This window comes from Callorhinus ursinus, unplaced genomic scaffold (genome assembly GCF_003265705.2).
Source record: "Callorhinus ursinus isolate GAN/ISIS: 27379988/994484 unplaced genomic scaffold, GSC_fseal_2.0 scaffold7, whole genome shotgun sequence".
Taxonomy (NCBI): Eukaryota; Metazoa; Chordata; class Mammalia; order Carnivora; family Otariidae; genus Callorhinus; species Callorhinus ursinus.
Window position 1 is genome coordinate 70,010,891 of NW_027397069.1, and position 12,865 is coordinate 70,023,755.

Genomic DNA, 12,865 nt, shown 5'->3' on the forward strand with positions numbered 1-12,865 from the left:
CTTAAAAAGTTATTGAACTAATAACTGTCATGGTTATCATGGCAATGATAATCACACTGTCACTAAAAATTCAGCATTGTGGGTTGGTGTGCTAGAATCCCCTCCAACCTCGGTGGATGGCTGCCCCTTGTTTCCCTGGTCTGTAGCAGGAGGTGCTTTCATCACAGTGCTGATCCTTAGCTTGTATTTAGCAATTATCCCAGTCGGTTAGGACAATAGTCCCCAAAGTGAGCTACAGGTAAGAAAACATTTTACTTGAAAGGAAGTCTTTTGTTTTTGTGTGCTCTAAGAAAACGTAACTGATGTTCTCATGAGCTGGCCCAAGGAAGCCTGAGGCTGGTACACTGAGACAGTCTGTATGATAAATGCTGCACACAACGTCATTTAGAGGTAATCAGCGTATCAGGGAGTCCTCAGCTTCCCAGTCCTTCTTTTCACACCCAGTCCTCCTGACGTCTCCCAGCCCACTGCAGCAGAGGGAGAATTTCCTGACAACAGGCAGGTGCCAAGGAACATGGTAGCCGAGTCGGAGAAATATGGACCACAAAGAGGCAAATCTAGCCCGGGCGGAAGAGGGAGGACCATCAGCTCTGTCTGTTTGGGTTGTTTTTGTTTTTAAGATTTTATTTATTGATTGAGAGACTGAGAGTGTGCGCATGCGAGAGCAGGAAGAGGGCCAGAAGGAGAGGGAGAGGATCTCAGGCAGACTCCCCGCTGAGCACGGACCCTAACCCAGGGCTCCTTCTTATGACCCTGAGATCACGACCTGAGTCAAAACCGAGGGTTGGATGCTTACCCAACTGAGCCACCCAGGCGCCCCAGCTCTGTCTCTTTGGATGAGTTGCTCAGCACGTTTGTGCCTCCAGGTCCTCAACTCTAAGATGGAGATAATAATAGTACTTATCCAGCAGGGTTGGGATGAGTATTACATTAATACATGCAAAACCCTACTAATTGTTAACTCTTCCTACCTCACTAGAATGTAAGCTTACAGAGGCAAAACTTTAGTCTATTTGGGGTAGTTTAGTGCCCCAGAGCCTAGCGCAGGGCTGGCATGCGGTGAGTGCCATGAAACTCTTCGTGGCATGGATGGACTTGTACAGCAGCAAAGGAGGAGGAGGAACAACTCCATCTATAGAAATAATGACAAGGGCTGCACACTTCATGTCTGAACTGAAGCACTTACAAAGGAAGAATTCAGTGATTGGCAAATCAGCCCTGTTCATCTCCTGCAGCGAAACCCTCTGGGACAGGGCTGTGGGCTGGGCTGGGGTGAGGGTATGAGCCTGGCAGATGCCATATAGGACTGCCACTGGATTTGAAAGAGTGCACGGCACCCAGAGAATCAGATCCAGGGCGACAAATAAAGAGTGACCTTCTCCTTGGTCACTCTTGGATAAAGATACCAACTTGCTAGTGGAAAGGGAGCAGATGTTAAGAACAAGACAAGGTTCCAGTTTCTCAAATATTTGAGGACGACCGATGGGCTGTTGTTACATCTCATTCCCCAGTGCCACGTGCCCATCTGGAGACTAGAGCCGCCCCCAACCCGTGATCCTCAGGTTCCTCATTGCCCTGACCTCTCACCCCCGGTCACCCCCGCTTTCTGGTTTGCTGTAACACGTGGCTCTGGCTGGCAAAGTCTGCGTTCACGTGACCAGTGTGGACAAGAGCAGGAGTTCTAGAGACCACACTTTTATGAACACCACCTAATAAGCAGTAGGTGTCTTAGCAACTACCTGACAGACTTACGGGTGACTCACGCTGAGTCACTGAACTGCTGAGTCCTCTACACGGGGACTTCTTTCAAGTCAGACAGCCACCTCCTAGGTCCAGAAGAACGAAATGTCTTTAGTGGTCGGTGCAATAATTTTTTTTCTTAAAAAGTTATAGTCATATTTTTCCATCAGGAATATACAATTATGTAACTGAGAATTTAGAAAAGAAATCATCCATGATCCTGCCACCCTTCTGCAATCACTGTTAATGCTTTAGGAAATTTTATGGCAGGTTTTTCCCATGTCTCTAGAGAGGTGCATGAATACGATTTAATTTTATATCCTCGTATTTTTTTTTTTCCCAGTGGACTTAGCATTTTTCTCATCACTTGTAATGACTGAATAATATTCCTTACTGGGAATTCACACAGTTTACTTAACCATTATCACCCTATCATTAAATATTTAAAGTGTTTACTGTTTCTTCATGCTAATAAGTAGTGCCATAAAAAACATAGTCTTGAATGTAGACTTTTCAGAATTTAGGATTATTTACTTTGGCAAATTCCCAGCGGCAGACTGGCTAACACACTGGAATAAGGAAAAGATTGATCTTTTACCAGGAACCAGCAGTCTTAGCTGTTTTGCAAGAAAATCAAGTTATCCCTTTTTAGGTAGACCCTAAAGCAATTGTTATTACTTAATTTTTTTTTCAAGAAGAAAATATTCTTAGGGAAGCTAACGATGAGGCAGAACTCAACACGTTTGAGAGCCAAGCCTTTTGGAGCAGATTGCTGGCTCCACTCCTGCCTGGCGAGCAAATAGAATGAGAGAACGAACGTGCCTTTTTCTCCCTTGATATCTGAGATCTATCATCTATATTTCACGTCAAGTTGCAGAGGAAGGAGCACTGATCAAGCCTGTGGGCCCATCTCTCCGCTTAGTCCTCCCCCACCTTATTTGCAAAAGCCCATTTTAATGACTTTCAGCCTAATCGCTGCAGGACAAGATTGCCACGGACACTGGAGTTTCGCCTCCAGATGCATGAAGGCCTGGGGATCAAATCACCCTTTCCCTACCCTGCACGTCCCCCCACACCTGCCATGAGGCTGAGAAGCTGGCAGCTCATTAGCCCCCTGAAGCACTAGGTAGAAAATCTGGGCTGCAGAAAAAGCCCATTGCCCCGATCATCGGGGACAGTCTGTAGTGACTTGGGAGATTCTTCACTAACTGGCTGTGGAAATAAACATGGAGCTGGAGGCTGGGGACGGGCTGTCATGCAGTTTGTGCCCCTAAGAATAAAAACTCACTGGCTCCATTCTTCCTGCTCAGTCTGGCTTTTCATCTTGGGGTATCTGACACCCTTCTCCTCCCCCACCCCCACAAAACCCTCTTAGGCCCCTTGACACTGTCCCCTTCACAAGTATTTACTTTGAAAAGAGGAAATGGCTAAACTTCTGGTCAGCACGGGTCACATTGTCTGAAAGAAGCAGTCAGGATGGGCTGAACGTGGGAGAAAACTTCAATCCACCTGGTGACTTACAGACCCATGACAGTGTGCTCTGCAGTCTTGGAAACCTTCCTGCTCTGGGCTTTTCGGTCTCTGTTTTGGGAGAAAGGAAAGGTGGGCAGGAAGCAGGGAGGAGGCAGAGCCTGGGCAGTAAGACGCCTCTTTATCTCCCACTGAGCCGCTGTGAGGGTCTAGGTACTTCTGGTACCCACACTAGAGCCTTTGTTTTGTCCCCACAAAATTCTTTTTTTTTTTTTTTAAGATTTTATTTATTTGTTTCACAGAGAGAGACACAGCGAGAGAGGGAACACAATCAGGGGGAGTGGGAGAGGGAGAGGGAGAAGCAGGCTTCCTGCTGAGCAGGGATCCTGATTCGGGGCTCGATCCCAGGACCCTGGGATCATGACCTGAGCCAAAGGCAGACGCTTAATGACTGAGCCACCCCGGCGCCCCAATCCCCACAAAATTCTTACACTGAATCTGAACTCCCAGGGTGATGTACTAGGAGGTGGGGCCTTTGGGAAGTGATTAGGTCGTGAGGGTGGAGCCCTCACGAATGGGATTCGTGCCCTTGTAAAGAGAGCCTTGCTCCTTCCACCCTGAGAGGACACTGAGAAGGTGGCCATCTATGAACTAGGAAGCCGGCTCTCACTGAACACCAAATCTGCTGGAGTCTTGGTCTTGGACTTTGCAGCCTCCAGATCGTGAGAAACAAATGTTTCCTGTTGAAGCCACCCAGCCTATGGTAGTTTGGGCATAGCAGCCCAAACAGACCCACTGCTGATTGTCTAAACCCCAAGGAGGCAGGGCTGTGTCCTCGGGGCAGTAGCACCATATGAAAGATAGCAGGTTGGATTCGGAGATTGAGCTCTCTCTCTGCTTCTAACTGCCCCCCCCCCCCCCCCCAACTTGGGGAAATCACTTCTGAGTTTGGGGTGCCTCCTCTGTGAAACACCTTTTGTGGAACCTTGGATGTGTGGCATCAAAGTTCTATGGGAGCTGTGACAGCCTGCGATTCTGTGAAACCAGTTGTTAATTGCATGACGGACTTAATTGTAGAGACCACGCGCAATCCAACTGCCAGACCGTTCTCCGCAGAAAGGAAGGAAAGCATCACTGCTGCTCATTCCTGTCCCTGACAGCGAGTCCCATTTAATCTTGTTGTAATAACAGAGCAGTCATTTCTACACCTCTTTGTGGACTGTCATGTCGTCCTGTCAGGGGTGCTGAAAGCCTCTGGTGACAGAGCTCCTCCTGGGCGGGGGGACCTTCCCCAGGGAACACCTGTCAACAAAAAACATGGTGTTTCATTCTGCTGCTATTTACAGCTTGAGGCCCTTTCTCTCCCTAAGGCTCCATGCTTTTGAGATTCTGGTTGCTTTCGACAGACATTACATTAAATCCCCACAGAGAGGAAATACAAGGTACCCGCTGCACATATTACAGCGGCGCCATGCTGGGCAAGCAGATGGGCTCTCTCATCTCCCGAAGACCTGAGGTCCGGCACCAGGCAGGAGCCCAAGCTGGCTGGCACCAGCCCCCACCTGCCTTGCCTGAGTGAGGTCTGGGAACGGCATCTGCCTTCCAGTTGGAGAAAGTAAATACGTTCTAGCATTTCCCCTTGTCACGTCAGGGTACATTTCCCAGTCTTCTGGAAAAAAAAAAAAATTCGTTGTGAACACAGGGTGAATGAACGCATGCAACTTTGATTCCCAAAGCAGCTCCTCTGGGTCTATCAATCCTCCCTTGGCTCTTGCCACCAAAAAAGAAAGGCTTGGATTTCAAGAATTCTATGAATTCCACTGCCTGTTAGGTTGCTTACAAATTGCTGGGCTATCAAGGGAGGGCTGGGGTTTAAAGCATCTTTTAGTGGCTGCCAGCCACAGTTTCACATACTATTGGAATTCAATATTAGCAATGACTTCTTGGAGACAGGAAGTGTCTGAAACTGCCCTGTCTAGAAAAATGAGGGTCGATGGATTTCTTAATAAATAGAGTAGAGTGAAGACTTCTGTGAATCCATGCTTACTAATGCTGAATGGTAATTAAATTGAATGTGTTCTTGGTTTTTCGAAGCCAAGTCAGAGCAACCTATAAACCAAATGTTTTCTCGTGAGAGGTAGAATTGCAAGAGCTTGTCAGAGCCAGCTCTTGCCAAGAAGTGAGCTAGTGACTCTTTTCAAACTCATTCACTTTCTCCCTGGAGCTGCTTATATCATACTGGTTATCTTGGGGACCAAACCAGAGCTGCTTTTAGGACTTGACTTTGTTTTCTTTAAAACTACTAGAGATTAGGGTATGGCCGTGTATTCATCCAACAGTACTGAGTGGCTATCCTGCAGAGGTCTTGTGGATACAACAGGCAAGACAGACTCAGTCCCTGTCCTTTTAGATGAAGTCCGGACGTGATAACACAGTGCGATCATCACTAGCTCGGAGATGCCGTAGGAGCTTCTGGAGACAAAACTCCCCAAAGGAAGTGAGGTGATATCTAAGGTAATACCTGAGGGATACAGATGAAGGCAGATATGTTTGTGTTCCAGGCAGAAGGAACTATACACAACAAAGTTGCAATAATCAAAACAGTATGGTTTTGACACAAAAACAGATGCATACATCAATGAACAGAATAGAGAGCCCAGAAATAAATCCATGATTATATGGCCAATTAGTCTATGACAAAGGAGGCAAGAATATGCGATGGGGGAAAGTCAGTCTCTTCAATAAATGGTGTGGGGAAAACTGGACAGCCACATGCAGAAGCATGAAACTGGACCACTTTCTTATACCACACACAAAAATAAATTCAAAAGGGATTAAAGACTTAAATGTAAGACCCGGAACTATAAAATTCCTAGAAGAAATCATAGGCAGTAAGCTCTTTGATATCAATCTTAGCAGTATTTTGTCGGGGGGGGGGCTGTCTCCTCAGGCAAGGACAACAAAAGCAAAAATAAACACTTGGGACTACAACAAACTAAAGAGATTTTGCACGGCGAAGGAACCATCAACAAAATGAAAAGGCAGCCTACTGCATGAGAGAAAATATTCACAGATGACATATCTCATACGGGGCTAATATCCAAAAAATATATATATATAAAACCCCCATACAACTCAATACCAAAAGACAACCCACCTGATTTAAAAATGGGCAGAGGACCTGAAGAGACACTTTTCCAAAAGAAGACGTACAGATGATCAACAGGCACATGAAAAGATGCTCAGCATCACTGATCATCAGGGAAATGCTAATCATAACTACAACGAGATATGACCTCACACCTGTCAGGATGTCTGGTCCCAAAAAGACAAGAAATAAATGTTGGCAAGGATGTGGAGAAAAGGGAGCCCTCATGTACTGTTGGTGGGAATGCAAACTGGTGCCTCCACTGTGGAAAACAGTTTGGAGGTTCTGCAAAAAATTAAAAATAGAATTACCAGGGGTGCCTGGGTGGCTCAGTCGTTAAGCGTCTGCCTTCAGCTCAGGTCATGATCCCAAGGGTGCTGGGATCGAGCTCTGCGTCGGGCTCCCTGCTCAGCGGGAGGCCTGCTTCTCCCTCTCCCACTCCCCATGCTTGTGTTCCCTCTCTCGCTGTGTCTCTTCTGTCAAATAAATAAAAAAGTAAAATCTTAAAAAAAATGTAATGAAAAAATAAAAAAATAATAATAAATAAAAATAGAATTACCATACGATCCAGTAACTCCACTGGATGTACCACTAAGCTATGTACCTGAAGAAAACAAAAACTATTTTGACATGTGCCCCACTGTGCTCATCGCAGCATTATTTATCATAGACAAGATATGAAAGTAACAGAATTTCCATTGATAGATGAATGGATAAAGAAGATGTGGCAGGTGTGTGTGTCTGTGTGTGTATGTGTATAACACACACATACAATGGGCTATTACTAGGCCATAAAGAAGAATGAAATCCTGCCATTTGTAATGAAGTGGATGAAACTGGAGGGTATTAAGTCAGACAGATAAAGACAAATACCTTATGATTTCACTTACATGTAGAATCTAAAAAACAAGACAAATGAGTTGGTTAAGCATCTGACAGGGTGAGTCTCTAGATTCCCACGTCTCCAGTCAAGTTCACAAGTTCACGTCATGTGCCATGACTTTGAATCCTTCGTTGAAAGCAGCTCCTGGCATTTGCATGCCAAACAGCGCTCATTCCCATATGGACATTGTTATTTCCAACATGGAAAGTTTGCCCTAGCTGTGAAGTGAGTACAGCATTTCACAGAAGCCTTGCCTGCTGGTCCTCACCACTATCTCCCTCTCCGTTGACTTCTCTTTGGCCTCTTGCTCATCGAGACCCAGTCTGGGTTTTTCTAGGCAGCACAGAGTGAGTAATGGTTGAGAGCAATTACAACACAAATACATCTGTGCTGGAGTCTCGGATCTTAACGTTTTCCCCCGATAGCTGCGCACGTGCTATTTCACTCCACGTTAACTTCCTCCCAATGCAGACCTCATAGGGTGGCAGAAAGGATGAAATAAGAAAATGTAAAGAAAGCACTTAACATGGCTCCTGGCACAGAGGGGGCCAATAAATGGAAGAGATTATTAACAGATCAACCCCTGTTGCCCAGGAAGCTGCTAACTGTTAGCAGTTAGTGTGTTAATGGGAACATCTGTCCGTTTACAGTACACAATGAGCTTGTTTAGTGTAATGACCCTGAAGCAAGGCACAATTCTCAATCACCCTCCGGATCATCAAAGCAAAATTGAGTTATATTCCGTCTGGTGTTCATATATTCTTATTGTTTCTACATTTTGAAAATTCCTGCCACATTATCTGTCTCCAGTCCCTCGGTGCTCCTCCTGTATTGCGTTTCTCGAAGATTCTGAGATGACATCTGCAAATCCCATTAGCAGTTTGCAATTACAGTTCCTCCACATCTAGAGAACAAAATGCATTGAAAGCAGTGTGTTGCTTCCTTCTATCTCTTCATTGATTAGGGGCTGCACTTCCCGTTGTATGTGCCAGCTTCTGTGAGAAGCCCGTTCTCCCAGTATACTCGTAACTTGCCAGGACAACAAATTTCACCTTAAAATCAGTATGTCCCTTGCTGGGACCATAAGGCCAAATGTGCTGAGTTGGAAGAAAGGAGGACTGAAAGACAGTGATGATTCAAGCCCAATAAAGCCGACACAGAGTAAGAGGGAAAATATTGAACCCTCTCTCCGTAGCCACTGCTAACTTTGTATTTAATGTGAAACTTGATTCTCTTTTAAAAACTGAATTATGGGGGCGCCTGGGTGGCTCAGTCTGTTAAGCGTCTGCTTTTAGCTCAGGTCACGATCCCGGGGTCCCGGAGTCGAGCCCCACGTTGGGCTCCCTGCTCAGTGGGGAGCCTGTTTCTCCCTCTCCCTCTGCCTGCCACTCTCCCTGCTTGCGCTCTGTCAAATAAAATCTTTAAAAAATAAAATAAAAATAAAAACCGAATTATGTACCCTGCACCCTCCCCCCAAATAATTCTACCCCTTAGGCTCTTAGTCAGGGCTGGGGTGGCCTAAACAGCCAGAAACCTGGACTATAGGCTGCCCCTGGCCTGTTGCATGGGTCGGGGTTCTGTAACCTGTAAGCTTCACTACTAAAATCAGCAATGTTTTAGCTGGCATTTGTTGAATATTTACCATGGGCCAGTACTTTATGAAGATTGTCACTTTAATCCCCCAAAACCAAACTATGAAAGGAAGCTGCTGTTATTGTCATTCCCGATGAGAGACTGAGCCTAGCAGAGGTTACGTGGCCTGGCGTTGAAGCCCAGAAGCCCCACGGGCATGTGGCAAGCGAAGTCAGAAAGGCTCGCACAGAAAAGTCAGCATCTGAGGAGGTGCAAAGAAGCCACGTGTCCGCTCAAGGGAGGTGGTTCTTAGCAGTAGGTGGGCCTGGCATGATGCCTTAGCACGGAAGGAAAGGAAGGACGGAGCACAAGACCAGGGGGATGGGCCAAGCATACAGAGATCCTGAGACAGGAATGCCCCTGACACATCTGAGAAACTGCAGGAAGGCCCTTTTGGCCAAGGGTGAGTAGAAGAATAGGTGCTCAGAGAAATGGGCAAGGGCTGCTCTTTGCATCTTGTGGGCTTCAGTAAAGATTTCCTATTTTATTCTGAATGTGATAGAAAGCCATCGGAGTTTTGAGACTGGGGGTTCCTTGGTAAGTTGGTGTTTTAAACAGAAGAGCATACCTGCTGTGTGACTTGTGTGTAGGTGGGTGGCAGGGGAAGCAAGGAGGTGGACTGTCACGTGCAGGTGAGATATGACGGGGACTTGGACCAGTGTGGCAGTGTCAGAATCAGGATATTCGGCAGAGCTGGCAGGACTGGCTGATGGACAGGAGAGGGGAGGGAAGAAAGGCACCATGGGCGACTCCTAGGGTTTGGGCTGAGCAACTGGGTGAATGGGAGCCCGACCCACTGGAGCGGGGAGGGACAGAGGGGTCTGCATGGGGCACACGATGTCTGAGATGGCCTTCGCATGACTCCGTGGGGATGCCAAGTTGGTCAAACCACTTGTCACGGCTAATTTTATTTGTCAGACTGGCTGGGCATGGTGCTGCTATTTGGTTAAACACCAGTCTGGATGTTGCTGTGGAGGTATGTTTTTTTTAGATGAGATTAACATTTAAATCAGTAGACTTTGAGTGAAGCCGATGACTCTCCGTGCTGTGGGTGGGCTTCATCTAATCATGTGAAGGCCTTAAGAGAAAAACTGTGGGTCTTCAAGGAAGAAGGAATTCTGCCAGCAAATTGCCTTCAGACTTAAGATTGTAACATCAACTCTACCCTGGGTCTCCAGCCTGCCAGCCTATCTTGCAGATCTTGGACTCGCCAGCCCCACAATCAGGCAAACTAATTCCTTAAAATCTCTCTCTCTATCTATATATATAAATACACACACACACACACACACACACACACACACGTGCACACACATCCTATTGGTTCTGTTTCTCCAGAAAACCCTGACTAATACATCACTCTAAAACTCAGAGAAAAAAGCTCAAGATAGAAATTTCGGAGTCATCAGTGTATAGATCAGAGTTGTCCTACAGAAATAATGTGTGAGTCAGATAATCTAAAAAATTCTTGTAGTCACATTAAAAACAAGGCCTAAAGAAACAGATGACGCTAATTTTCATGTATTCGATTTAATCCAGTGGAGCCAACATTTTATCATTTCAATATATAATCAATATGAAAGTATTAATGAGATATTTTACATTTTTTCCACACTAAGTCTTCAAGATCCAGCATGTGTGCACACTGACGGTACGTCTCAGTTTGGACCTGTTACATTTCACAGGCTCCGTAGCCACGCGTGGCCGGTGGCTGCATACTAAACAACAGCACGGTGCACAACAATACTGAGATCTGTGGGGTTGGGCAGGACCACATAAGATGCACGAGCAGGTGGAGGAGGGGAGAGAACAGAGCCAAAGACTGAAACTAGGACTCCCAAATGTTTCGAAGTTAGGAAAAAAAAGGAATCCTGCAAAGGAGCCTAAGACCAAGTGTCTAGTGAGCAAATGAGAAACGAGAGCGTAGACTCTTAGAAGCACAAAGCACTTACTGTGTGCTGGGTTGCAGTCCCTTACAAGAGGCGAGAGTTCACAGTGTGTGTCAGCTGTTCAGGTTTTACCAACACAAGATAGAGGCTGCAAAGAAATACTGGGAGGTACAGCGGGTGAGCACAGCGTAGACAGACGTTCATCACCTTCACCGAGATCTCGAGTATGACCCAATCATCATCTGCCATCTCAGTCTGTCCACCCCCAGGGAAATGAGCAAGGCTATCCAGGCAGCTGTCCTCGGCTGCCCTCGAGCTGCTTTGTTCATGCACGGTAGCATGCCTACTGTGTGCCAGGCACACACCTGGGGGGAAGAAACGTGAATTAGATACGGCCCATCCTTCAAGGCGCTCCCAGCCCAGCAAGGAAGAAAGCCAGGATGGAGTTGCATCTCTGGAAGCGGCTAGGTAAATTCTCACGTCAACGTCACGAGGAAAATCAAGTATAATCAAATTTATTCTTGGGGAAAAAAAAATCCCTCGGGGAGGTGGTACCTTGGCATCTGATATGCAGCCTCTCAATAAGTAGAACGCAGCCGGTTTCCCTGCAGCGCTCGGACGGATGGCTGTTTCTGTGGCTGAGCACCAGAGGAAGCACTTCGCTTGGCTTGTGTTCTGAGGTCATGTTGTATGAAAAATATGCATCGTAGCTTTAAACACTGGTGTGTGGGATGCTCCCAGCAAGAGAGGATCAGAACTGGATACAAATGCTCACGGATTCACACCCCAGGGCATATGTGGATGGTGGGGGACCGGCTGGCAAAATCACGCGCTTTAGATTATTTTTTATTTAAAGTTTTCTCTGGACACCTACAGTCGAATTCACTTGAGCTATGTACATAGGACGGGACTCAGCCACAAAAAGACAATGACAATGCCATGCGGCAAGGGCGATGCTCTTTCAGAGGAGGTGAAGCATGTCAGAAGATGCAGCAAGAATCCCCGCTCGCGAGCTCCCAGAGCTTTCCAGACGCCTGCAAGGGTTCAGGTCTTTGCCGATGTGAACAGTGAAGCCAGAGGAGAGCTGTGCTGGTTTAGTCTCCAGGCCAACTTGCTTCTCATCATAAAGGGAAGGAGTGGGAGGGGCCCCGTTCCAGGAGAACCCTTGAATGGCCCTGGAGGGGAAGGAGGAAGCAGAGCCCCAGCCCCAGATGGCCTCTGTAGAGAAGGTCCCGGTCCTGGGGGCGCCTGGGTGGCTCAGTCGGTTAAGCGTCTGGTCTTCGGCTCAGGTTGTGATCCCCAGGGTCCTGGGATCGAGCCCCACATCGGGCTCCCTGCTTGGCAGGGAGCCTGCTTCTCCCTCTGCCTCTGCTGCTTCTCCTGGCTCGTGCTCTCTCTCTCTCTCTCTCAAATAAATAAATAAACTCTAAAAGAAAAGAAGAAGTTGTTTCCGGTCCTGCCTCTGCACACTCTCTATGCCCTTCTTCCACGGGGTCCCCTCTGAAGACTCAGTTCCAGGCTTCCTACTCGAGTCCAGCCAGAGTCACTAGCCCCAGGGCCCAGGTGGAGCCTCCCCCAGGTTAGTGAGTCCTGAGCCCCGTAAAGGGTTAGGTCTGCCCGTGCCATTCACCGGGAGCTGCCGTCAGGGGTCTTTTTGGATTATTCCAACCCCTTTCCTTCTTATTTTCTCACCTCCTCATAGGGCCTCTCTGACTAGCCCATCCCCAGCTCTGTCACCACTGCAGACATGCGTTGTGGGCTCAGCTCCCTGGAGTTCACTTGGGTCTTCACCTGAAGGCTCCATGAACGGTCAGCAGAGGGTGGTGGATGCCTACCTGTCACTCTGCCTTCAGCCGGTGGCACCGGTCGGGCCAGCCTCGCTGGACCTTCCTGCCAGAGAAGGAGGTAAGGCAAGATTGCAGAGAGCAAGTGGACCCACACTGGTGGTGAGAGCCTGTCCCCATGACACCCTCGGTCCCTCCCACCTTTGCAACGTGAAACATGCCCCCGTCTGGAGTTCCACACACTTCCCCTTCACCGGGGCACACATAAGGTAGAAAGCCCTTCTGAGCTGAAGGCAAGAACCAGGGTGAGAAGACAGAA

The 12,865-nt window shown here is 47.4% G+C and overlaps 1 long non-coding RNA gene across 1 annotated transcript; it reads right to left on the bottom strand.

Annotated features, from left to right (window-relative positions):
* Positions 1 to 7,282: 7,282 nt before the first annotated feature.
* LOC141373134 (uncharacterized) lies at positions 7,283 to 12,165 on the bottom strand. The gene is made up of 3 exons (XR_012378835.1): positions 11,318 to 12,165; positions 10,826 to 11,127; positions 7,283 to 8,145 (listed from the first exon to the last, which is right to left on the bottom strand). It is a non-coding gene; the product is annotated as an uncharacterized lncRNA (long non-coding RNA).
* Between the last annotated feature and the right edge of the window lie 700 nt (positions 12,166 to 12,865).